Raw genomic sequence first — 27,810 nt, 5'->3', positions numbered from 1 at the left:
GTCCACTGGACTTCAGAATAAATATGTTTCAAACGTAATAAATGAGGTAAGTCGATTTGTAGACCTCGAGTGTGCCGAATGCAGTTCATCGTCGATTTGATCACTCTAATGAATGTTTTAAATTTTAATTCAATAATACATTATTAATTTTATGATAGAAAATTATTATGAGTGGAGAGACCAGACAGGTATTAATCTATATTTTTAAGGTTATTTGAAGACATATTAATAATTCATTTTTCTATCAGTAATAACATAGATGGAACACATTGTTGACAACAATAAATCGAGTACCTACATTATAAAATAATAATTATAATATTACTATATAGCCATATAGGATAGATAGGTATTATAATGGTAATACCGTAAAACGATGTGAATAGGTTCATTATAGTACTCATATCATAAAATTAATGTAAATAGTATGAACTCTTCCTTTTGATTTAGTAGTAAATTATATTATACGTTATGCTGAAAAGTTACAAATAATTTCACGATCAATATTTTTTGAAGTAAAATAAGTTAGATATATAAAATTTTAATGTTCGTATAAATATAAGATTGCATAAAAATAGAATTTGAAATGTCTAAAAAAAATGTCGTGCACACGTTTTGTGGATATTTTTAGGTAACTGGAAAAACAACTTAAAGAATACTATGACAAATATAAGTGTAATGTTGTACGCCAAAATGACCTTCACATCGGTCATTAGTCTGAAAAATAAAAACAATAATTATTAATTTATTAAAAATAACAAATGACACGTTGAAGAGTGCGTGTGCTATTTGCATTATCGTGACTGGTAAGTAGTACACATTAATTAAAATATGTTTTATATGATTAATAAATTCACGTTTTTCATTCAAACTAATTAAACACATTATGTAAAAACCATACCGATAGTGTATCATACCGTCTAAAACAATATAAATTAATATCGACTTGACGATACGCAATAATTATATTAAAGTATAGGTACCTATTTTGAAACATACTTGCCTATCTCGAAAGACCTAAAAGCACATCAAACGATTTCGAAGAAAACTTAAATGTGCGTTAGGGTGTTTAGATACTTAATACGTTTTATGTTCATATACAGCCAATCAAAGGAAAGTATTGAGTAAAGGAAAGAAAACACATTTTAAAAATCATTATTATAAAACTGATTTGACTATAATTATAGTAGTAAATATTATAATAATAATTATCCTTAATATATTCTTTAATAATACATAAACTAATCGTTCGAATTTTAATTCCTCGATCTTTTTAAAATAAAATTCAGGTAGCTATACAAATCGAAATAGTTTAAAATTTGGTAATTAAGTATATTTAAAAATTTAAAATGTGGAAAAAAGTGGGGTAACATGTTCGATGGTGGTTCATCCTATACAAAGTAAATCAAAAAATGCATTGATAAATCGATATTTTGACAGTATATTTAAACTCATAAATAATGTAAGCTGAAAAATTTTTAAACTTTAGAGTTATAATATTGTTCACAGTATCGGCAAGGTTTAATTAATAACCTACATAAAGTGGAGAAAAAAACGTTGTTAAATATTTGAATTGTCCTGAATTCGAATTTATATGGTGGTATTTTTTAATTGAATGCGGTGTATTTCATTACTATATATTATGTCCTTAAAATATTATTTTAATGAAAAATGGACTTGTTTAACAGACTTTTAGTCCCCTAAAAAAAGGGCAACAACAATTTTTGCAGCTTTTCTATACTAGTACCTTAGATACAATACGATTAATATGTTATAAATTATAATGTATTATATTAGAATATAAGTATAATAATAGTAGGCGTCCTGACATTAATTTATAATTCTACTTAAAATAGGTTTTCTATTCCAATTGCATCAACACAAGACTCTACTCAGAACCTGAAACGAATAATCTTCAAACACCCTATGCGCACAATAATTGTGTACTCCATAAAATAGACGGAATGTCACTCCAACTGAAATACAACAATATAGGTATATATATATATATACGCGTGACAATACCCATTAAACGCGTTTTAGTGTTATATATTGTTCATCGTCGGCTGGGGATTTAATTAACGTCGTTATGTTGGGGAAGGGAAATAGTGGCGTTGTTTTTACACTAATTTTATGTTGCAGGTTTCGTAAGAAAATAAAATAAATTGCATAATCGGGATGTGCGGACACAACATTCAGTATAATATACACGTAGAGACTGCAAAAGACAGTATTATATTTAAGGTAATCGAATAATATAATACATCGTCGTATATCGTACATAATAATACGTGATGACTGAGAGAGCCGTTTTGTTTTTGGTTTTTATGAGAAGGGGTAAGTGTTCAATCGCGCACCAATGCATTTTTTACGCATATAATAAAATAATCTATTTATTAAACGATACTTTTTCCTTGGCATTCAACAGGTTTGATTTGTTAATTATAAATTTGTTAGTATTTTATTCAAATATTTAGCGACCACATTGCATTTCGAAATGCGTACAGCAAAATTCGAGTAATTATAATCAATCACGGCGTGTCTCAGTACACTGGACCGGTGAGTAGTCATTGACGATACTATATTTTGTATGCATAAACGTATTTGATTGAATATTATAAGCTTTAATATGTAATAATATGCAAAATAAGGATTTACGTTAAATCATTATAAAAAAAAAAAACCAATGATACTTATTATGTACTGTTTTTAGTTGTACAACTGCAAATTTAATAAACATAATACGTATCGGGAATATGCAAGTACAGCAGAGAGAACGTACCAGGTATGATATATTAATGCACATTGAATATTATATAATAATATATAATATAGTTTTTATTCTGGATCGAATACGTTGAAAGTTCAATACAAAGTTTCTCGCGGGTTTTCTTTATAATAATTTGCTACGAACAAATTGAAAATACGTAGTCGTTATTTTCACACGCCATAAATTAATTTTACAATATCGTTTTGAAATTTATTAATAATATATCAAATAGTAACAAATTGAATCATTTTAAAAGAACATTTATTTATTATAATCAATACAATATAATAATTTACATTAGCCATTTTAGAATTAATTAATATGATGTATATGAAATGCGTATAATAATAATTTACTCGATGATGAGGTACACTTAATTCAAACTATAGAGCAATTTATTTTTTTAATAAAAATAATAGAAATAAATAGGAGAATGTGACGCATGGCAGATAATACGATTGTTGTTTTATGAAACTCATTTGAGAAATAAAGAAAATTCCAATAAAATATATATTAAATTGCTCGCGTTTCAATATCACTCGTCCACACGCGGTTTTATGGTGAAAACTCGTGAGTATTATACTATTATACTATATCGTGAAATATATTGAAAACGATTCGGTGTTAAATAAAATACATCGATAGTAAAAAACCACGAAATTGTGTACTATAAAGAAATACTAGTAATTTGCAAGCTTTAGGTTTTAAAACTTTGAAATGATTTAAAACAACTTATCATATTGTATAATAATATTGTATTGTGACATAAACTATTTAGTTTAATACTCATTACTCAGTAGTAAGTTTATAATGTTTATTATGATTATTGGAAATTCAATTGTTGTAAGACATTATTATTATTTAAAAAAACAATTTACTAAATAATTTATTTTTATCATTGTATAGTTTATTGCATTTTAGATGACAACATATATTTTTAATTCCTTATTTCACTACATAATATGTGTTATAATACTTATATATATACAATACAAATTTCGGATGAATAGTTTTTAAGATACATATTTAAATTTTTAACTTTAGATTAGAAAAATGGAGTAGTACCCCTTAAATGCTACTACTATTTCTAACTTATCCTAACCAAAGCTTCATAAATCATCTTTGAATGCATTTTTTTTTTTTTTTATGACATGACAGTATAACCACTAAAACCTAACCTACAACCTAGTAGGCCGATCACTCTAACCACTAAAGTATCATCTAAGGCAATCAGAATAAACTTTAAGATATGCCGTGTGTTGGAAATGCCACTACTCCAACGACTAGGGACTTCAGGACCTTGTCACACCCGTTACTGATAAGTAATAACTGTTTATTTTTCGTAAACTTTAAAATATTCATAACTTGCTTCAAAAATGTAAAATATAATTCAAACTCTCCAAGATGCATGAGTTGATATTATAACTTATAACATTTAAATTTTACATTAGGTAAATTCATTCTTATTTTTAAAATAATGCAATTATTATAAATTAAGTAGGTATGTAAATGAACGCTGATACATTTTATATTATAACACAAAAATAAAACAATTTTAACATGAATAGTGAATACCTATAAAAAAATAACAAAGTTTGATTCATATTATAGTGAACCATTATTCTTGTTTGTATATGCGTGGGTTGGGATTTCAATGAATTTACATTTATTTTTTCTTGAGTCCAAATAGACGTTGGTTGTCAATCATGTGCACGATTCTGGATCATACTGAATTGAATAGAACAACTTCTTTATAACATGGTTTTGCATATTTTAATCAAACCGTATATAATTGCATGTTAGAGTTTTCGAGAATTTATTTGAAAAAACGAGTGTAATATTGTCAACTTCAAGTCTCTGGTTAAGTCTAGGTTTCTGTTTTTAAATTGTAACTACTTTATATATTATATTGGTATGTCTAAAGTAAAAAACAAGCAGTACTTTTCAATATAATCATTAATTAAGAACACGCTATATCGGAGCGATACAAACAATTTCGTATTCAAGTCGTATATTTGTTGTTGTGTCATTTATATTTGCAATTTCGAAGTATTTAAAAAATGTATGTAATTTAGTTATTTTATAAAAATTAATTAAAACATTGCAAAGTATTTAATTATTTTTATTTGTTGTTCGCTTTTAGGTATGCATAATCTATCTTATCCGTTGCGTGTTGCTATAGAAGAAACACAATTCAAATAATAATAGAACACAAACAAATTAGTAAGTATATAATTATGCATATAATAATATTAGAATATTATACACTAGCTATTGTATTTTTAAATTCTACATACGATTAACGATATAAATTAAGAGAAAAAAATAATAAGATGAAAATTCATTAAAATAATGATGATACGCATCTTATGTTAACATGAAGTATTTATAATTAATTTAAACACTCATGTATTATTTACCTAAATTACTTTAAATTATTATATAAAATTATATAGCATTAACCATTTTAGAACACTAATATTCATACTTATAAATTTATTACATTATTAATATTAGTAAAATTGAAAATAAAGAAGTAATAAGTAATTAATCTATATAAAAAATAACCATATATATATGACGATTAATTGATTGTGTTCAAACTTTATATGAAAAGACAATAATTGTGTCGATATTTTTTTTGATTAGACCAAATTTTAGGTACATCTAACATTCACTGTATAAACTATGAAGTGTTTCGATTTTTGATTTTTAATCATTACTCATTTAAATAGAACTGCATGATACATGTATTTCATTCAACTGTAATAATAGGTAGTTATATTAGTTTCAATATCAATTGTCAGCAAATACATTTTGAAATAACTTTAAAATTGCGTTACTGTTTAAAAATTTACGTTTATTGTGAACACAATTAGTCTGTCAACAAAGTGCGATATGCACAAGAAACATGAAGGTTAGATATTTATATTCTTATTATTTGAATCATCGTGTAAAGTTTGTCAAATAGTTATATAGTATGAGACCCTCATCTCAAAAGAAAACCATAATTTATCTACTACCTATATACCTAAGTAATATTAATAATATTATACTATGATATGTTGGCCAGTTGTGATTCTTAAATTTCCTTTTTTTTTTTCAATAACTATTTTTAAAAAACAAAAGTTAGACTAACCTTACATTATTTAGATAATAATGATGTTGATGTTTATTTTAAAAATCATAATACTATTATAGTATTAGTAGATATTATAAAACTTGACTTCCATACACTTACGTGATCACATATTTAGAGGAATATAATTAATTCTGGTCTTTATTTTATAGGTACTTTTGCTGTTGGGTTTGATAACGAAAATCTTATATAAGGTTTATGCCCAATCAAGTGTGCACAAATGACCGCCCTTTATTATTAAACGAATTGTATGCAAGTATGTGCTCTAATCATCGTAGTTTTTTTTTATTAGGTATATCCATATACAGTGCCTAAGCACATTACCATGGACATTTTTTTTTTAAATTCAATGAGATAAAATTTATCATACTGATGTAATAATGTCGTTTTAGGGAGTAACACAAAATGTCCATTGAAATGGACATTAGGTGCCAGGAGGGTATAATTCTTAAAAAAAAAACAATATTTTTATAAAAATGCTATATTGTTTACTATTTTTAAGAAAACATTTAAACAATTGAAGTAATGGTCCAACATATTGCTGTACAATATCACAGAAATGCAAAAAAAAATTCATGTCGTCACAAAAAAATAAAAATTTATAACAATGACGATAAAAAAAATTCTAATCTTTTTTAAAAACTTAAAATATTATCCAAATCGTTAATAGTTTTTAAATAATGTATTTCTTAGGTTTAATAGATAACTCGGTGTATTGTATATTTTTGGACACACTAATCACCACATTATTTTTATCACATTGTAAATATGTAAGATTTCCCAATATTTATTATCTTATATTAAAAATTCGCATTAATCGACATCTTTATTTATGATATTCATTTATTGCATGTGTGAAAATTGCCATCTTTATTAATATTTTATCGCGTCTTGTGTTTGAATTATTCTGTTTTAGATGGGTACCAGATGGTTGGTCTGCGCGGCACTATATAGTGACAATGTAAATTCAAGAGTAGGTACTTGAATTTTGTAATTTGTCTGTATTGGTATAAATTATACCTACGTCCTACATAATATTTTTATTATTATTCTTTTTTTTAAGGCTTTATTATTTATAAATATTTATTAATAATGTGTTGAGTCAAAAGGGATATAATTATAATTTTATTTATAATGTGTGCGCGACAATGTGCGTAAGTGATACATTTTTCTCTCTTACTCTTTTTAAAATTATTTATAGTATATGAATACAAAGAACTCGCAGTTACGCAGTTATTCAGTTACGTATTATACACACACATAAGTATACACACTATCAAACTGTCTCAATTTTATTAGGGCAGGCAATTCCAATCAATGACTACTAATTATTCTAGAGCTACTCGGCTCTCGCACTACTATACACCACATTGATGTAGTGTTTACATGTTTTCAAGTAGGTTTAACTATTGATCTCAGCAATTTATCTCCATATTTTATACAGGAATGCACGGAGTTCCATAAACTATATTAAAATATAATTTTATTATTGTAAAGCATTAATAATATAATCGTACAAATATATTTTCTAATTTATTTTAGCATGATAATTTAATCAATTAAACATATTATTATCTACAGAACACGTTTAATGTTTTGATTACTTGTTTTTTCAATTTATTAATTTTAATTTATTTTTATATTCAAGTCATTTAACTGATTATGCATATTATCTTGACTCTTTTCATTAAGCAAAGAAAAAAAAAGGTAAGTTGTTTTTCACTATAATCTAAAGTTTTTAATTATGTGATTAGTTTAATAGAATTTAACTTTAAAATAAATTAAAAAACTAAAACCAACGTTTGTAGAATATTAATATTTAAGATCGAAATTTTACACAATGTATTACAGATTATTATATTAAAATAATAAAAAATGCAGTAATTTAAACACGTAATGTGGTCATATTAACATTTTATTTAATACTTTACATTATTTTTGATTTTCATAAGTGATCAATTTCGAATTTGATTGATTTATACAAATCAATATAATAGTCAATTATTATTTAAACTATTAAACACCAATACAAGTATAATGCAATTTTAGAACAATGTATATAAATTTAGAAAATATATTGCTGGTTATGTTTTCATTAACTATTGTAGGTACTTAAATTTTTATCAGTGACATTTGAAATAAATGTTGTAGGTACTACTATGTACAAGCAAAATTCAATAATTAGAAAAATAGTTTAAAGTTATATAAGTACTTATAACTTTCAGATTCACATAGCAATAGAATATACAATTCTTTGTTGTGTACATATAATTCTGAAATAATTTAATTAAAATATATTCTATATTCTTCTTAACAATCAATATTTTAACAGTATATTTCATTAACCTTTGAATAATTTTCTATTTTATTCTTTGATCGGTGCCGAAGTGCTTTTATTGGAAATTCTCTTCACTTGAATATATTATATTAAAGCTATTAAATTATCTTACGCAACTTACAGTTATTATAAATTATAATAATTTATATTTAGATTGTATAATAAAAAATTGAAATTAAAAAAAAAATGCTTGATTGGTAGTAATGAGCATTTCAGTAATTCCATAAGGAATAATCTAACCTAACCTAACCAACAACAATAAATTGAAGATTTGACTCTCTAGGTACCTTTAATATCATTATAAGCGGATTCCGTTAGGAATTGATAAATAAGAACTGAATATTTCTTCATTTTGTGATGTCTATGTCATTAAGTAATAATACCACGGTAATATTTATCAAATAATAAAATTATAAATTGATCTTATTTTACTAGAGACGGAAGAGAGTTTTCACAGTTTGCCACATTCACACCCAATGATCACTCATGTAAGTAAATGTATTCTTTGTAATAATTACTTAGTTATTACTGTTACAACAAGGCTCCGCAGCCTTGAACAAATAAATGAAATGTTTTGATTGACGGTGAAGACAGTGAATATCTATATTGAGACTCATATGTTTGGGCACAATTAGTAAACGCAAGTGATATCGATGTAGAATAAATCGACGATGCCACACAGGAATTATTTTAAAAAGAGATAAACAGTAAGAAAACAAAGTAAGATTTGTAAAAAACCAAAAAAAAAATATATACAATATATTAATATTGTATAAAATATTTAAGTATATTTACGAAGGTATGTGCTACTTACGCTTAACGGAACGATATAATAATTATAAACTGTTTCGTGCTAAAAAAATAAATAAAAAGGAAACATTATGTTAAAAATTAACTCAATAATCGATATAAAACCTACTTATTGAGTTCATATTTAAAGGATTATTCAATGAGAAAATAAGTTGGTTATAGTATCTGGGCAAGCACGTAAACAGTAACAAGTATTGGTGTTCGGTAATGATGAAAATTATTGTGTAGGTACAAGTGATAAGCTAAATTTCAAATTACAATTAATATATTCTTAAAACGTTTTGAAAATTACTTAATGCTTATTAAGAATACTTGAACTAAATATTTAAATTTTTAGCCTAGTGTTTTTATTCTTTTATATAATTGTAAATTGTAAATTATAAAATATAGTATAATCAGATGCATAATTGTTTACAAAATGTTATTATTATTGAAAATTCTATTATTTATTCACAAATATATATGTAGTTTCAGATGAAATATTACTGTAATTTAGTTCTTACTTAACCTAACCTAGACATAAATCCGATTGAACTCTGTCTCACACAATTAATATAAAAGCCCAATTATATAATAAATTTGATACAGTCAATATTTAATGTTTTTAATAAAATTATGAAATTTATTTTATGTGTAAATGCTTTTTTTTTTTTATATATAAATAGCTTAAAATAATAATACATTTTGCAATTAATCCGATGTTTTATAAATTAAATAAAACATTTAATTCTATATAAAATTGGGAGTTTGATAAAATTAGTAATTAAGTCGAAATGTCAAACATAAAATAAACTAAGTACAAATATAAAGTAAATTAAATTTTTATCTTAATGTAATATGTATATCAACTGATCTACTTCAAGTGTTTCCGCAAATTAGCTACAAGAAAAAAAAATAATAATTTTAATAGTTCTGATTAGTTTAGTCATATTTACAGTTGTAATAACGAAATTATAGATAAATACTAAATACTAAATAGATTCACTTGATAACTCATTTATACAATTAGTTATAGTAAAACGATTAAATAACGGTCATAATTTTGTCTTAAAGCATTTACATTGTAAATTCAAAGTATTAATAGCAATTTCATATTATGTTGTTCGTTTGACAAATGTAAAATGTCAAATACTTGATATCAAAATATATTATTCATATTATAGTTTGTACATTGAAACCAATAAAAACAAAATTTTTCAAAACTTTTTTAACATAATAATCTTGATCATTTTTTATATATAATATATAATTTCACTTTAGGCATAACAGCATTTTATCTCGATTTTTTTTAAATTTAAAGGTGTGTAATGTAATTCTTAAACTGTTTTATATATAGTGTGTGTGTGTGCACAATTATAATACATTTTATAAGCCAACTATCAAATTAAAATTTGAATAAATGTATTAATAAAGAGAGTTTAGCATGTTCAGTGAATCATTCAATAACCACGTAACTAGATTACGGATACAATAATCTGATCAATTAGCCTCTTCTACCAGTTATTATTATTTTTTTTTTTTATATAAGTTCATTTATTTGTATGTGTGTTATTTTTAAACGATTTAATATAAATTTTCAGCCATCAATAAAACAGAGTTTTACCTATTGTATAATAATTTGCCAATTGTAAAATTTTAAAATAGAAAAATGATTTAATTAATTATTGAAATTTGTTAAACATGATTGGTGAATTACCATATTATTATATATTATCATAAATACTTATTATCGTAAGTTGATAATTTTCATGTAGATTTGGATACAAAATTATAACAAATTTTTGTAGTTTATTAATAGAGTCTTATCAAACATTATAATATTTTATCATAAAACAAAAAAATACCATAAGAATCTTTGGTACTGCTGAATTTCGAGCATTTAATAAAACTTCCAAAATACAATTTACCATCTACATAACAATTTTTGGAATAATATTTGTTTTTTTTTTTAACTAGACCAATTCAAATAAAATATTAACTGTTAAGACAGGATAACATCTGTCGCGTCAACTAGTAAATTATAAAAATTCAAGATTCATAAGCAATAAGCATTTCAACAATAATAATGTCTTTTCTATTTTTTTTTTACAATATAATCTAAACTAAAAAGGAAAAAAACTATTTTATTTTGCGCGCTTTAAGCTCAGCGTAATCAATGGTTAAATATTAAATTAAACTATCATTAATCAAATTAAATCAATGACTAGGAGTGTATTTCATAAAATGTTATTTTACAATATTATTTAATATAAAATAAATATTTCTGCTAAAATTTCAAAAATCGCAAATACATTTCAACGGGCCAACGTGCCCTTAAGATAGCCGAAGGTTATGTGGGGGGCCCTGCGTGTGCATTATACAATTAAAAGATTTTTAATTTAACTGTCACAAAGAGAGAAGAGAATGCCACTGCGTTTAAGGGAGCATGGTTTATTAGATACTGCAGAAGAAACATTGCCATGATATAAGTATGGTTCTAAAGAATGGCGGTTAGGTTAGGTTAATTTTTTTTATTATTTTTTATATTGGGGTTTTTATTTTTTTTATGTTGACATTTTATTATTATTATTATATTATTTTTTCCAAATTTGATCTAATAAATATACATTATAATTATGAAAGTATAAATATTTCGTATTACAATATAGGTATTATACTATTATGTGATCTACGTCTTACAAGGTAGATCGCTTACGTGAGCAGAAACATGTCGGTAGTCCGCATAATATGAGAGCAACACCGAATCTTTATATATTTTAAATATTTTATAAAGAAAAATCAATAGTAAATTTTTAAATTGTTAGTAAGTAGGTACAATAATTATTTGTTTAACGTCGAGGTTACGCTCCTAGAAAATATGACTTTAAGTTAAATACTTCATTATTATGTGGTTCTTGCCAATAAATAACAAGGTATTATTTTACAATAATACAATACAATTTGCATGATTTAATAAAACAATACGTAATAGTAATTAGTACTCGCAACAACTGTATTGTCGACCTTAATTTGTTTATGGAAAAACTGATCATCGATAAAATGCAAAACGAATACAAAATACATATTACCTATAACAAATTTTAATTATTAAAAAATCGATAACAGAATTAAATTAAATGGTCGACGAAATTAAATTGCATGCATACTAACATATAAATATAATACAAATCTGGAGTACATATGTATTAAAAACTACGTAATATTAAAACCATTGTAGTGTTAAACGAAACACAAAGACTTAAACTTCTACGACGTAATAGCGAAACAACGTTAAATGAGGCGAAGTTAAACGAGAACTTACTATATAATGAATACATTCTACATTATTTTAAAATTATTTTAAAGGAGTACTGAATTATTAATTTATTTTATTTTCAAACTGGAAACATAAAACAACTTTTGAAGAGTTAATAGTTAATTTCAAATAAAATTAAAAACATCTATGAATTTAAAAGATTTTATAGTAGTTTTTGGTAGTATTTTAGTAGTTATTAATATTATTGAGCGATTAAAAATCATAAATTTACTACACACGCAAAGTCCATGTAACAAATGTACTTCTATATTAAATTGTTTTTTAAATATACCAACAGGATCATATGATTAGTTTTAGATTTATTTGATCTGTACCTATATATAATAATAATAATATAATTTAGCTGCCAAAATGTAGTACCCACTACCTACTATTCAAAAATCCGATTATCTCATACTAGGAATCATAATATGATTAAAACACAGTAAAAACATAAATTTTCATACTATTTTATATTATTCTTTAAACATTGTTAACATTGTTGATTCCACAATGTTAACAGAATTTCTCATTTTAAAAACCAGAAAACATTAAATTTATAATATTTGTGAAATGATTAAACAAAATCTAAAAAATTAAAAATACGATTTTGAATTTAGTTCTAGGTTTGATATTATATAGCACTAATATTTAAGTATAGCGTGTAAATCGCTATTATATTTATTATTTACCATAGATAAATATCCGAAAAACTATGTATCGTAGTAGGTAGTAGAAAAAGTCGATGTTTGACGACACAAATAAACCAATAAAAAATTAAACACAATAATTATTGTAGTTCTTAGATAGTTAGATACAACGGAAAATCATATTAAACAATTATTAATAAACATTGAAAAAGTCTGAAAATATATTTCATTAGAATCAATGAGAGAAGCTTAAGATTTAAAAAATAGAATTATATTATAGGTACTCAAATATTTGTGACAAGAATTGTGTAGTATAACATAGATGATTTAAGTTAATTCTGTGTATAATTAAAGTCGAGATCTTAGATGTAAGCATGAAATAATTTTTTTTTCTATCACTGATCAACCCACAAAAAATAGTATTAGCTCAAACTGTCTTATGATGGTATACTCTTTTTACTATTAATATTAGAGTGAATAGATTACGATATGTTGAAGTATGTGGCTTTTATGTGTGACGAAAAATTGAGAATTTCTTTTATAGTATAGATTATATTATTTAAAAAACGTAAATTATCAACTATTTAATCGCTATAAGACTACTTCACCGGGCGAACTTATTTTTTCAAATTTTTTTTTTTTTTTGAAAAGGAGTGTTTTAACGAGTTAGGAACGATTGTGCTAAAATAAATTGACGGAAATCAATAGTTTTTAAGTTATAATGACTTATAATTATTACTGTATATCGTATATACCTCAGTAATTACTTAATTTGGAGATTTTTCGCAATTATTTTTACTTTTTTTTAATGTTTTGAATTATAAAAGTAGTAACCTAAAATGTATTTAAACCAATGCCTATTTGAGGTAGCGTTACATAGCAAGTCGAGGGATATTTTCGATTTGTGCGGATCGGAGCGACGGCGCCAAGGAGCGTATAGCGACGAGTGCCAAAACACGTACAGTCACATTTTTGGCATTTTATAAAAATAAGATCGCCGGTAAAATAATTTTTTAAAAAAAGTGCAAAAATTAAATCTTTGTTCGCGGAATTGAACTCCGATCTGGTAGAAGTCATCATAACTTAAAAACTAATTATTTCCACCAATTTATTTTAGCACCATCGTTCTTAACTCGTTAAAACACCCCTTTTCAAAAAAAAAAAAAAAAAAAATTGAAAAAATAAGTTCACCCGGTAAAGTAGTCTTGTTCCATTTAATCGCCTACTATAGGTCTATTATGGTTTTTATGGTTTATTATACTTAGATTGAAAATAAAATTAATATTAAAATAATTGTTTAAAGCGTACCTGGTTAAGCAATCGCCAACGATCCACATCAGAATGTGCATACAGAATCGACGATGAATCAATTGACAATTATTATTGTAGATATATATTTGAGATATGACAACGGCTGAACGGCTTGGTGCTTTGAACGGTCTTGCGGGATTTGAAGTATACATCACTGCGGTCTAACTACAACTGACGAACTTAATCTTGAAACTTAAATAATAAAAATACATTAAAACACATCCAATAATAATAATAACCAATAGAAAAATAGTATACTAATCAGTAGCGCTCTGATTGGCTGTATGATGCGAAGACCCACAAAATGCCAAATGTTATTGTCTAATAATCATTATTATTGTTATTCATTTAACGATGCTATAATATTATTATATAATATATTTCCCAGCTGTAAGAATAATAATATTAATGTGAGAAAAAATTGTTTTATATTAACTATAATTTTATTTATGAGAATTTGTAAACATCTTAAATTATTTTTTTTTTTTTTTGTAGGTATAAGGTACGTACACTTTGTAGCATTTTATGATCGAAATAACTATGAGACAAATAAACAGCGTTACAATTATTTGCAAACAACTATATCCACGAAGGCGGAGTATGCGGGCGAAAACTAGTACTTAATATTTTATAAATTGTAACTTGAGCCATTTATTATAATATCAGATAGCTATTAAAAACGTATTGTTTAATAACATTAAATATATATATATATATATAATATAATACATCATAATATTTCTGAAAAAATCAATGAATAGGTACATAATTTAATGTAAACTATGCACTGAAAATGATTTATGTTATCGAGTGTTTATCTAAAATAAAAATTTCTTACTGTTTTTCTACTATAATTGCATTAGTTCAAAAATATTTTAGTGCAGCCGGTAATAAATATTTGTATGTAGATAACTCTGTTACGACATTTCTTTGAATTTTGACCTGTATACCAAATGCCAAATGTATTATACAATTTGGGTAATTTTACATCATTAAATTACATTTTTATTTGAATATATTATTATATCAGACTATGACGTATACTCCGTATATTATTATATTTGATATTTTAATATTAAAATATTCTATTGCGTTTATTAGTCAATGAAAGTTAATGCTATGTGTGAGAATTAGACAATTGTACGTTTATATTGGGTATATTATATTTATAATATATTATACAATATTTGTATATTATTCATATTTCATTTGCGTATAATCCTCCAAACAAATGTTGTACATGGAAGGCATGTTTTGGATTTACAAAAAACTCGTCTCACGATAAGCATTAGAACATCGTTCAAGAGAAAAAAATCATAAATTATTAAAATGCATGATTAATAATTGCCATTAATTTCTATTCTGTGTGCATAATAACAAACGTTTAAATGGGGTTACGGATATCGACAAATATTTATAAATCAACATTTAATTTACGGTCGTTATTTTATTTTACTACGAGTATAAGATCAAAGAATACCATATAATTTATTTTAGCAATATTATAATAATATTGTGCATCGTATCGTTAGTACCTACGACGTCTACAATAAAGGTCTAGGTCTACATAAAATATTATTATTACTAATTAACCATTCAAATGGAATCTAATTATGATCTTTATATCGAATAGTAAAACTCTTTTACCTACTATAATATTTATAATGTTACATTATTATATAAAATATAAATTAGTGTCTGATTATATCTAAGTTATTAGTCGTACGCGCTTATACACATTAGTTGTATTATCTATTATGTGTGTCTGAATTCCAAATGGTCATAATTCCTCTATTATCTTCTAAAATATTTAACTACATATACGTTTCCACAAAAAATAGGGTGTTCAAGTGGGCAACGCTTACTTACAGTAAGTATTGGGTGGATCTTTTGCATAGAGTAGGCCCAAAAAAGTGGGTTTGAACCTTAAACGCTTATAAAAAAAAATGTTAACTGACTATTTTTGATTTTTTTTTTGAATACAATAAGAATAACTTATAAGAAACAAGCATTACATTTATAAGTTTTTTATTGACTTTAAAAAAAAAAAAAAAAATACTAAGAAAAATTGAAAATGTCAATTGTCTATAAATAGCTCAAAAAGCAAGAATATTTTAAAAATTTAACATAAATGTGAATATAAACATTTTGTGAAAATTTCAAGTATTTACAGTGATTAGTTTTTAAGTTGCAACCATATAAAAAATTGATTTTTTTTTTAAAACTGTTGGAAAATTCTTACTTTTGACTTTTATAATGCACCAAGGATATTCATCATTTTGTCATCGGAAACCACAATCTTCCCCAAGTTTGAAATTTAAGCATTATTTCGATGAGTTCTTAACAAAAAAATAATAAATAACACATACACACATCATTGTAAAATCAATACATTCATCACTTCGTTCAGAATCTAAAAAATTGACATTGATAACATTCATCAATTTCCCTATCTAGATAAAAGTCGATATTCATTAATGAAGTGTTTACAAACAGTTAGTACAAGCTTAATCAATATTATGTCAAAATGAATAAATGATTTTGGTGTACAACGATATTCGCTAATTTTGGACATTAACTTTAGTCTTTAATATATACAAAGTATTTTAAACTTTAGAGACTGTATTTGTTTTTCTTCCCTTATAAACATTTTTGAATATTAATAAAGACTATAAATTTCATATTTGAAAATACCACCCTTAATATTTTTTCATGCTAAGGATGTCAACTGTTGGTTTTTAAACGGCGACCACATTTTTTTATTATTATTATTATTTCTTCAATAGAAATAATTATAGTAGGTAGTAGAGATTTTAATTTATTTTAAAAACTTTTTAAAATATGCTCAATTTACCTAAAAATAATTGTCGAATAAAAAAAAAAAGAATTCAAAGGTGTTATCAAATATTTTTTAAATTTAATTAAAAATACTCTCGAATAAAAAATTATTCGTACCTTAATTTTCTAAAAAATTATAAAACTATATTGAAGTTATCTTAGTATTATGTTTACTAAAAATCCATTCGTAAAAAACAAACAAATTGTGTTCTTTTGGAGATACTATTGTTTATTTATACAATATTTATTTAATATATTGTTATCATAAATATTTAACTGTTCAATATTAACAGAGCATTTAGTACGTACTAATTACCGATTATATTACTTGTAATATTATTATATTAGTAGCTACCTCATTGATTTATTTTCAGCAATAATGGTAACTGATAATATAATAATAAGTCAAATTTTAATATTATTATGATGTTATCACATATCATTACCATAAAAAAGCCTCCGTATTTCAACTACAAAAAATGCATACATTGATCCTAACATAATATTAAGTACATTATATTTATATACTTACCATTATTCATGACTACGATGGTGACGACTCATATTCAGTAGCTTAGTGAACTACTTACATTTTTTAAATTCAGTCTTGCAAGATTTGTATGCACCTACCTGTATTTAATTATCAATTATTTTAATTAGGTTATATTTTTTTTATTTGAACTTGGATAATCGGATATTATACATAATATTATATTATTTGAATAACTTCATAATATTTTGTAATAAGTGTTGTGAATATTTACAATAATTTAACTGATATTTTTTTAAACAATATATTCTTTATTGTAAGAATTCTTATTTTTAAAAAAATGTATTGTTAATTTATTTATTTTTATATAAATAAATAAATAACAACATGATTTTTAATCTTGAGCTTAACCATTCATAGTGACTTAAATCTATATTTTAATATAACTAATTTTTTTTTTATATTCTAGCACAACACTAATTTATTGTGAAGTGTTTATTTTTAACACTTATCTCATGTATTTAACTGTAAAATAAATTCATATTATCTTTATTATTATGAATCATTTTAAAGATTTTAATAATTATAGTTTATTAAAAAATTATAATACCTACATCCTACATACTATATATTACTATGCACCATTTTTAACACAATATTTTGATAACCAGTATTGTACATTTTATTACACATATATATATATTTTTTTATTTAAATATATTTACACATTTAGAAATGTTAATAAATGTGCCTATAAATTAATATCTGAGCCTTAGTAATTGTTAAAGATTGAAACAATTTGAAAATATATAGTTTTTTTTTATAATTTAGATAGACATTACATCATTCTACATACTATAATTTATCAAATAGATTATAGATAGTAGATTAGTAAGTTGTATGGATGTATTTTTTTATGTTTTTAATATATTATAAATAATCAGAAAGAAGAATTATTTTCCTACATATTAAATATTTTTATAACTCAGAAACTACTTTTTTGAATTTATCAACATTTTCAAAAAAAAAAAACATATGCTTAAAAAGATACAGAAAAAAATATTCCTCGTTTAGAAAAAAAAAATTACGAAGCTATTATAGGATATTCCATAAATGATACTCGTGTAAGTATTTAAAAATACGGTGACTTAGTATTCGTCACAATATTTCAAAAGAAAAATTATGAATAAATTCATTATTAAAGAACAAATCCTCGGCAAATCACTTTACATAATATAATATATCTAATGAATGAGTTAAAATATTAGGTTAATATTTTATTAATATATTATGTTCTGAAAACATCACTTTTTAATTTATTATCTAATTTAATTGTAAATGTTATAATATAAAATTCCTTTAAATATTATAAGCACTTTCACATTTATTATAAACCGAAGAACGTTACACAAACGCGGAATTCCGTTAAATATAATATGTGAATATATTTTTGATAATATTATATTTAAGCGAGTTTTTTTTCAGTTTTTTCCCATATAACATTATTCTAAAGCAGAGGCCAGGGTTTTTCTAAACAAAAGTTAACCGATTTTCCAAACTTTTTATCCCGAGAGGACTTTTCTTTCTTATTTCGCCGGAGTGATGTCATCACAAATGTAAACGATAAAATGTAATTATATTTACATTCAATATAAATATATTATAATAATGTTTTAGTAGATTTGCACCCTAACAGTGGCACGACCACATCAACTGTATATACACATATACACGATTATACCTGCAGCATCCATAACTTCCACTTTTGCATTATACATTTACTTTGTGCCATTTGCTTGGGTTATTTCGGATTTCAGGCGTTCTTCCTTCCACCGTCGGTACTGAAACTTAATGGTAAGTACTGTCATAACGTCCAACTTTACAAATTTCCAGTAAACTGACGCAAGACAACAATAACTTCTCAACAATACTATAAAATATTAAAATACACAAATATTATAATACTATTATATCTATGATATTATTATAGCAATACGGTTTCGTTTATAAATATGTATAGATTTGTGAACCTATAGCATAATACGATCATAGATGTTTAAAATCATCCTGATCACAGCGAATATGTTAAGACAATCTAAGACAATTTATGAGCTATAATATAAGACAATGGTTCTTAAAATAGAAGTTAAAAAAATTAAATACTTCGGAAAGTTAATGAATATTTGATTGTAAAAAAAATAAAAATGTATTATGAATAATTTTAAAATACATTATTAAATTAATTGAACATAAAATATATAAATAAGTAAATAAGTAGTAATATATGTGTCCTTAGTAAATTTTAATCGAACTATTATTAAATTCAATAACGTTTTAATAAATTTATACAAATAAGTACTTATTTAAAATGCTACTTTTATAATTTATCATAATAGGTACCCATTTAAGTAATAATTATTCATGTAATTTATATGAGTACGAAACTACCAAAAATTAATTTTTCATGAATTTATAATAGTCATTAGGTAATTTAAATCTTAAAGTATAATTATTATTCATAAATAATAATATACCTTAATGTGATTAAATTAAAATTATTTATATTTAAATGTATAATAATGCTACCATAATATATTGCAAAATTTTATAATTAATGTCTCATGTAATAGTATTAGCATAACAATATCTATACCTATGTAGTAAATATATTAAGTTACTGTTTCTGAAAAACTTTTTATTATATTTTCAAGCTTTATGTATAAAAAATGAAAATATTATATTTTTTAAGTAAAGTAAAATGTTTATATTTTTGAAATTTTGACACGTCATGTTTGCGCTAAATTTAAATTTAACTTTTTAAACTAGTATATTATACAAATATTAAAATAATGTAGTTTTATATTATTAAGTAAATATATATTTATTATGTAAATATATACAACTTTTAAGAATCATTTTATTTTATTTTCCAATTTATTGATCAAGTTGATCTACAAATGTTTTACTATTGATCCAATAAATATAATTTCCTTCCAGAAACTACGCTCAAAATTGAATATTGAGTATTTTTCTACTACAAAAAGTGACTAGCTAAAGAAAAAAATCATTGTAGAACCAAAACATTAATTTACTCCTGATCGAAATTATTTTGAACACTACCAGATTAAAAATGTCTAGATTATATTTATGTCGGATTGGATCGATAGTGAGTGCGGTCTCGGGAAATTAAATTAAGATAATATTCTGGATAGTTTCACACGAGCATTGTTTTCGTCGACTATAACAATAGTAATAATAACCTAAAGTCCGAGAAGAAAATTCATTTTTGTTAATCGATAATGTAGACAAAATATTTTTGTTTCAAATAACTATTTCATTGTTTATTGAGTTTTAAATTTAACGTTTAACAAAATAACCTAACGACATGTTTACTGTATAGTGTATTTATTTAACTTCGAACTGATGCACTAGTAAATATTATACTATTCCATATTATGTATACGTGGACCTCAACGACAACATTATCTGTTAAGCTTTTCATACTACACTGCACGTGTATTTTCTGTTCATATTATATGTTATATATATAATATTTATATCATATGTATTAGAATTAAATGATAAATCGAAATATATAAAACGTTTACTCAGTTTGGCAAACACGAAATTATTTTCTGACTCGAACTTATCGCTGCAGTTGGTGACGAACTCGGGTTGAAAACATATATAATATTTATGTCTACATATTGTATGTGTACATTATTAATCTTACAGAGAACGTGATGTTCGTGCGCCGAATGGCGTCATCATCCATCGAGTCATAAAATAATAATAATAATAATAATAATTGTTTGTGACATCGAGATTATATTTTCATAAGGCATCGGACCTTAAGATCAATTGTTTAATAAATTATTTGAATCCCTGTCGACCGCGTTTGTTGTTATTATTATTTTTATTATTTTTGTTTTTGACATTTCTATTCGCTTCAAAACTGTTCTTAATAATTTTAGATTATTTGTGACGTCCGTTTTTCCGTAATATTATTTATGCTGTATTCTATTTATATTTTTATATTAATCATTATTATAGACTTACATAAAATAATAGTTTTCATCACGACATTCACACTGGATTTGGTAAATATTAGATGTGCCTGTCACATTATGTTAAATTGTTATTTTCCTGAAGATAATTAGATTTTCATCATAGGCGTATTTAGAGGAACTTGGGAATGATTAAGCCCCCGACTGTCATTTTAACCCCCTGTCACAATTCCTTATAAACAATAGCTAAATTTTTAAATTTATATTCAAAATATCGTTTGTAATATTAACCTTCATGAAAAAATTTTTTTTTTGGTTATTGGCAAACGATATTATTGTATGTGATTACCTTGGGGGTTGGGGGGGGGGGTAAATATTGATAATATAATGTAAGACTATTCTTAATATTAAAATTAGTTATACTTTGTTTTCATATGTGTTCAAGTTTTATAAAATATAAATTAAACTAAATTAAAATCAGAAATTTTTTTGCAAAAAACTGTTATGATAATTAATAAAGATTAACAGTATAGAATTTAAATTAAAGAAAAATTATTGTTAAAAAGTAATTTTTACTAAATTTTGCTAAAAATGCTACATTTAGCACTTTCTGTACTAACACAGTTAGAAAGTTTCTGTTTCACATCATATCTGAAAAAAAACATTTTCATTACCTAATTATAATACTTCGAATAAATATGTATATATTACTATAAGCTCAACTATGTTTCCAAATAGATCATCTAAGTTATTTATCATATTGACAGATATTCATCAAATATTTCAAATCAAAATAAAATTTGAAATAAGTTTACTAACACTAAGTGCATGCTTAAATTGTAATGACTAGTGTACCTATTGATCATAAAGTTATCTACCTACATTATATTTTAAGAAAATTAAACTTGAATTTGTTGTTAAAATAATATATTCTAATTTTATAATATTTACCTCAATAAAACTTATTTATGATTCGTATTATACACACATCACACATCGCAATATAAAATTAATCATTTATTAATATGACTTTAAACGCTGAATGCTATGTGAGATTTCATTAATTCATTAAATTTTATTTTCCAAAAGTATAACTAATTAGAAAGTTAGTTTAAATAGTTTTGAACGTGTACACACCCAGTTACCAGATTTGTATTTTTTACATTAACTATATGTACACCAATCAGAGTACTAAAAAACTGGCTGAGTATGAGTCATGATTATTAAGAATGGTCTAAAATTAATTAGATTCATTCATAACATGGCAATGTTCCAAAAAACAAAACGAAACAAAAAAGTAAATATTTACCATAATTTTATCGTAACGATACAATTAATTAAAATGCAATTATTTTAAACATAAGCAAAAACTATTGACTAAATATTCAACTTAACAACTATGTGAATCTAAACAAAGCTTCAACCAAATTATTTGATTTGAAAACATGTAAACTACATTAAATGTATATGGTTGAAGTTAGATTAAAAGTTTTTGATAAATAGATTTTTTTAATTTCTTGTTATTGATTATTGAATAGATTTTAAACAAGTAATATGGTGGATTATAACATACAAGTGTTAAAGAAATTATAATTGGAATTCAGTTATTGTGCTTTGATTTAGTTAAAAATGCCACTGAAATATTTACAACTCTATTGATTGCAAAAGCGATAAAGTAATATTATCTATTCATTTAGTTTAACTTGATCACTATGCAACATTACATCATGTCATAATAATGGTATCTAGATTATCAATATTGTTATTTATATAAATACGTATAACGATTTAGTATTTACACAGTATACTAATATATTTAAATTATTATGTAAATAAATAAACAACAACGAATTATATATATTATTATTATTCATTTTAGAGCATTTCCTCGAAACGTTTAACTTGTTAAAAGCAATTAGTTCAAGAATACTCAAACAGAAATATTATTAGGAACAAAATAAATTATCCGCTATAACTTGGTTAAAATGTTTCGTAATTAACCTTAATAATATTACCTACGAGGATACGACGTAATACGCATGGTCACGAGTCCCAGAATTTATTTAATAGGGAAGCTACTTCCGGATAATAAAAGTTGAAAACTAGTAATGGCCTAATTGCGTCCCATTATACTATTTTTGATGATGTAGTTACATTTGGAAAATCGATTATTTGATTACGATTCGTTAATATGCAAATTCCAAATAAACGATACATATAAGATATATAATATTAATATTAAAAAAGGTAAAAATTTAGTTGTGTTATCTCTTATCAAAAAGTTCATAAACAAAATAGTGTTAAAATAAATAGTATAATATTATAATAATTATCAATGATAATAATACCTATTATTTTTGCTTTGTATGATACTTCAGCTTCAGCAGATGCGAAAATATATAATTGCGTCTTCCACATAAAAATAGTGCATAAAAGTATACACTTTCGTGCATTCACGTTATTAAGCCACTGGTCATGCAACTAACTCGTAAGACTAACATATTTTCTGAACAATAAATTCAAACGCTGCACTAAGAAAATAAATCTGTAAAAATAATCAATAAGAAGTTGGTACTTTTACTTCTTATGGTAATAATAAAATTAACGAAAAGTTTCTTTCAATTGTCATGAGGTTCCACACAACTAAAATAACTTGTATAAAGTTCATTCATATTCGAAAGTAATAAAGATCCCAATATTATATTTTTGTTGAATAGCATGACGTATATTAAATCCAACTATAATTATCTACTAAAATGTTAGTAAAAGTAATTAAAATTGAATTTGAATGATCGAATATTCGATATGGGATTCGGTATGAATAACAACTAGCTAACAAGCACTTTCAAGTTTTCAGTTAAGTTATAAGTTGTAATTTAATTTTGTACTCTCAGATAAATTATATTTCTTCTTGTTTAATGTTATTAAAAATGGTAGGCTATCACTAAGCCCTACTTAAGTCAAATAAAATTATTAAACATAAATTAACAATATAGTTGAATTTTGATTGATTACCCGTTGTCGTGTGAAATTGATTTTTTAGTTATTCTGATGTTTAAGTTAAACTTCTTTACATTTTTCACCGTTTAACTATTTGGCTACAATAAAATATAATTTGGTATTTATACATTTGATTGAATAAAACTTATTTTAGTATACCTAAATAGGCTAAATATGAATATCACGTGCGAATCAGTTCATCATATTTATTCGACTAAAATAATAATTTTAGTATTAAAACTTAAATATCAATGTCACGTAATTAAATAATCAATAATATCTTATAATATGAAAGCAAATATACCGGCTCTATGTGTACATAATTCTTGTTTAATTTTACTAAGAGATTTCTACATTATATTATAGTAAAAGGACTGTTATCTACATTATCATTATCATTGGGTATTCTATGGGTATAACTTATTATAATAATAATAATATTACCGTTATCATTAAAGAGACACGGCGCTCTGGATAGGCAAAACATAGGTGTGTGGTCCGTTTCTCTGCGTCAAGATTTGATAATAATATTGTGAACAGTTTAGAGTGACTATGAATAGAATACTATAAATTCAACATTAACATACTTTATCTTGCCTCGTCTTGACAGCTATGAATATCTATTGTTGTGATTGTATAATATAATATATTATTTTGATGATATTATAATATTATTATTATTATCGCGTAGAAATCGACTACTGAAACGTGATCACGAAAATAATCACCGAGATCAATCAGATATATGACGTAGGAGTAATAAATAAAACGAAAGCTAAACGATTATCGCTAAGGTGTCGTCTTGCTGGAAATGTCATGCATAATCCCATTGCCGAGTCGTATACGCGTGCACGACGTAAGCACAACAGCGATCGCGATGAGCGCAAACAATATATTATTATTATAATACTTACACGGGGTTGTTTGAAAAGTCTTGACAGTTTCGTCTAACAAGCCCCTCGTCTCAGATCTGTCACGACTTAACTTGTAAACAATGTCGTCAATGCTAACGGGATACAATAAATACACACAATATTGTTATGAAATATTATATACTTAATAATAATAATAATAATAATAACGGGCGATTCATTTATCAAAGAACACTTATTAATTCAAAAACTAATACCGTACGTTTTCGTGAATATTTATTTATTAATTTTATTTTTAGTTCGTGGTTTTAGATTATAACAAAATAAAATTTTTGAAAAATAAATATTTTTATAATTTCATATTCCAAAGTAAATTATTATTTTACAGAGTACTTTAATAGATATAAATGAAATATCGGAAGAGTATTTTATGAGTGTTAATAGTAAGTAGGTGTATAAAGTTTCAAAGAGTGGTGATAGTGAAGTGAAATGGCACAGTGGTACCAACAAAATATCGATACTACAATGATCATCCAAACTTAAAATAGCACTACTTATGAATAAATACTAGTCAGAAATTCAACGAAATTCAAAATATATACAAACTATAAAAACGATAAAAATATTATTTTTCAAAAATGCAGATTTTTAACAGTTTAAAATATTGTGTTTGCGATAATGTGCTTATAATATTATTATTGTAGGTACCTTACATTAGTGAAATTCACATAACATTAAAATAAATACGCAAAACGATTTTATAGTTTTATACGATATCTTATAATATTATAATTTTGTTAATTAACTTAAAATGATTTAGATCGAACGAATTTTATGTATTGATTTCAAAGTTTAAATAATTTGATAACCCTTAGTAATTATAATGTCACTTAAATACCAATACTGTCTTATTTATTTAGCCACGCGTTTAAGAAATTTGTAAACATAGTATCGGTAACGATAAAAGCAATATGGAGTAGTATAGATAAAACTGATAGACAAAATCATAATACACCCATTGATGTGGTTATAATGTACTGCATAATAATATTATTATATTTATTGAAATTATAGTAATATCAAAACGAAATTATTTTCTTGACGATCTAAGTCATTATACTATCTCCTTTATGTTGATAAAATTGATACATTTTTAGGCAAAAATGCACATTTATTGTGAAACATCTTATATAATATTATATAATATATTATATACAATTATTTACAATTTCACATTGAATCCTCGATGGCGATAGCGTAGCGTAATGAATACAATAACAGTTATCGAGTGTCATTTGTCGAAACAATGCATAACTACAATATTGTTTTCGGATGGATGACAGTCCAATAATTTAAGCGACGTCGCACCAGTAAAAACTAACGAGCTACTCGTATTAAATTTACAAACTCCAAGGTAAATAATAAACACAATTATGTTGAATTTTCAGTGCGGCAGTACACAGCGAACTACACGATTGTCTGAATAATAATTTGAATAAAATAGTCATATTACGTTAAATAATGACAATTTACGCGTTTTTTTATGTTATGTATACAGCAGTATACACGGCGGAGTAATTATAAATTATTACCTACAGTATAATGTGTGCATCATAACTAGAATTCAAATTATTTAAGTATTTGTTTGTCTTTTTTTCTATCGGTCTGACACGAAACTTTACGTCAGGAGTAATAAATTACTATGTGGATTACATTTAATAAAATTATACATATTTTGTTTTTTATCTACTTATATTGATTTTTTTATTATTTTTTTTTTAAGGTTTTTTTTTGTCTTTTATATCATATTAATAGTTTTATTTTCACAAAATTATTCAAAACTAATAATAAGTATTTTAAACGTCAATAATAACTACAAGACAAAAATATAGTACACACCAATATACACCAAAAAACTATTTAATATTTTTAAACTTTTTCCCAGTATTTTCATATATTATGATAATTTACTATAAGTTTTGCAATTGAACTTTTAACTTACGTTGAGTAGTTTAACAAATTGCAAACTTATTGTTATAATAATAGTATACAATATTTATTTATAATGAAAAAAATAAAATGAATACGTCTCAAATATTATTATTATTTTTTCATTATTATTGATTTCTCATGTTTGATTGCTTTTGTCGAATTTTATGAATATAGATTTTTTTTGTGTTAATAAAAACTCTAATCGTAACAAACAAATCTTATTTAATCTGGTGTAAAATATAAAAATAAAATTTACATAATTTTATGTAAGAATCTAAATCGCTTACAAGTCTCGTTA

At 24.3% G+C, this 27,810-nt stretch overlaps 4 long non-coding RNA genes across 8 annotated transcripts; 3 read left to right on the top strand and 1 right to left on the bottom strand.

Moving 5' to 3' along the window:
* Positions 1–468: 468 nt before the first annotated feature.
* On the bottom strand, positions 469–26,984 carry LOC126550259 (uncharacterized). 5 transcript variants are annotated; one of them, XR_007604302.1, is made up of 7 exons: positions 26,747–26,984; positions 25,563–25,654; positions 23,997–24,193; positions 19,383–19,571; positions 16,556–17,781; positions 14,311–14,505; positions 469–717 (listed from the first exon to the last, which is right to left on the bottom strand). It is a non-coding gene; the product is annotated as an uncharacterized LOC126550259 (long non-coding RNA). The 5 variants fall into 5 exon arrangements; XR_007604304.1 differs by lacking the exon at positions 26,747–26,984 and having other exon boundaries at positions 16,556–16,652; positions 17,684–17,781; positions 25,563–25,938; XR_007604300.1 differs by lacking the exon at positions 26,747–26,984 and having other exon boundaries at positions 25,563–25,938.
* Positions 661–3,523, top strand: LOC126550261 (uncharacterized). The gene is made up of 6 exons (XR_007604306.1): positions 661–806; positions 1,857–1,995; positions 2,143–2,337; positions 2,429–2,559; positions 2,714–2,785; positions 3,200–3,523. It is a non-coding gene; the product is annotated as an uncharacterized LOC126550261 (long non-coding RNA).
* On the top strand, positions 4,754–6,900 carry LOC126550262 (uncharacterized). The gene is made up of 3 exons (XR_007604307.1): positions 4,754–4,993; positions 6,062–6,165; positions 6,826–6,900. It is a non-coding gene; the product is annotated as an uncharacterized LOC126550262 (long non-coding RNA).
* On the top strand, positions 6,950–15,478 carry LOC126550260 (uncharacterized). Its single transcript, XR_007604305.1, has 4 exons — positions 6,950–7,616; positions 8,683–8,735; positions 14,306–14,723; positions 14,809–15,478. It is a non-coding gene; the product is annotated as an uncharacterized LOC126550260 (long non-coding RNA).
* Positions 26,985–27,810: the final 826 nt, after the last annotated feature.

This window comes from Aphis gossypii, chromosome 2, assembly GCF_020184175.1.
Source record: "Aphis gossypii isolate Hap1 chromosome 2, ASM2018417v2, whole genome shotgun sequence".
Lineage (NCBI taxonomy): Eukaryota > Metazoa > Arthropoda > Insecta > Hemiptera > Aphididae > Aphis > Aphis gossypii.
Note: the sequence above shows the minus strand (reverse complement) of the source record. Positions and strands in the feature narration are given on the sequence as shown.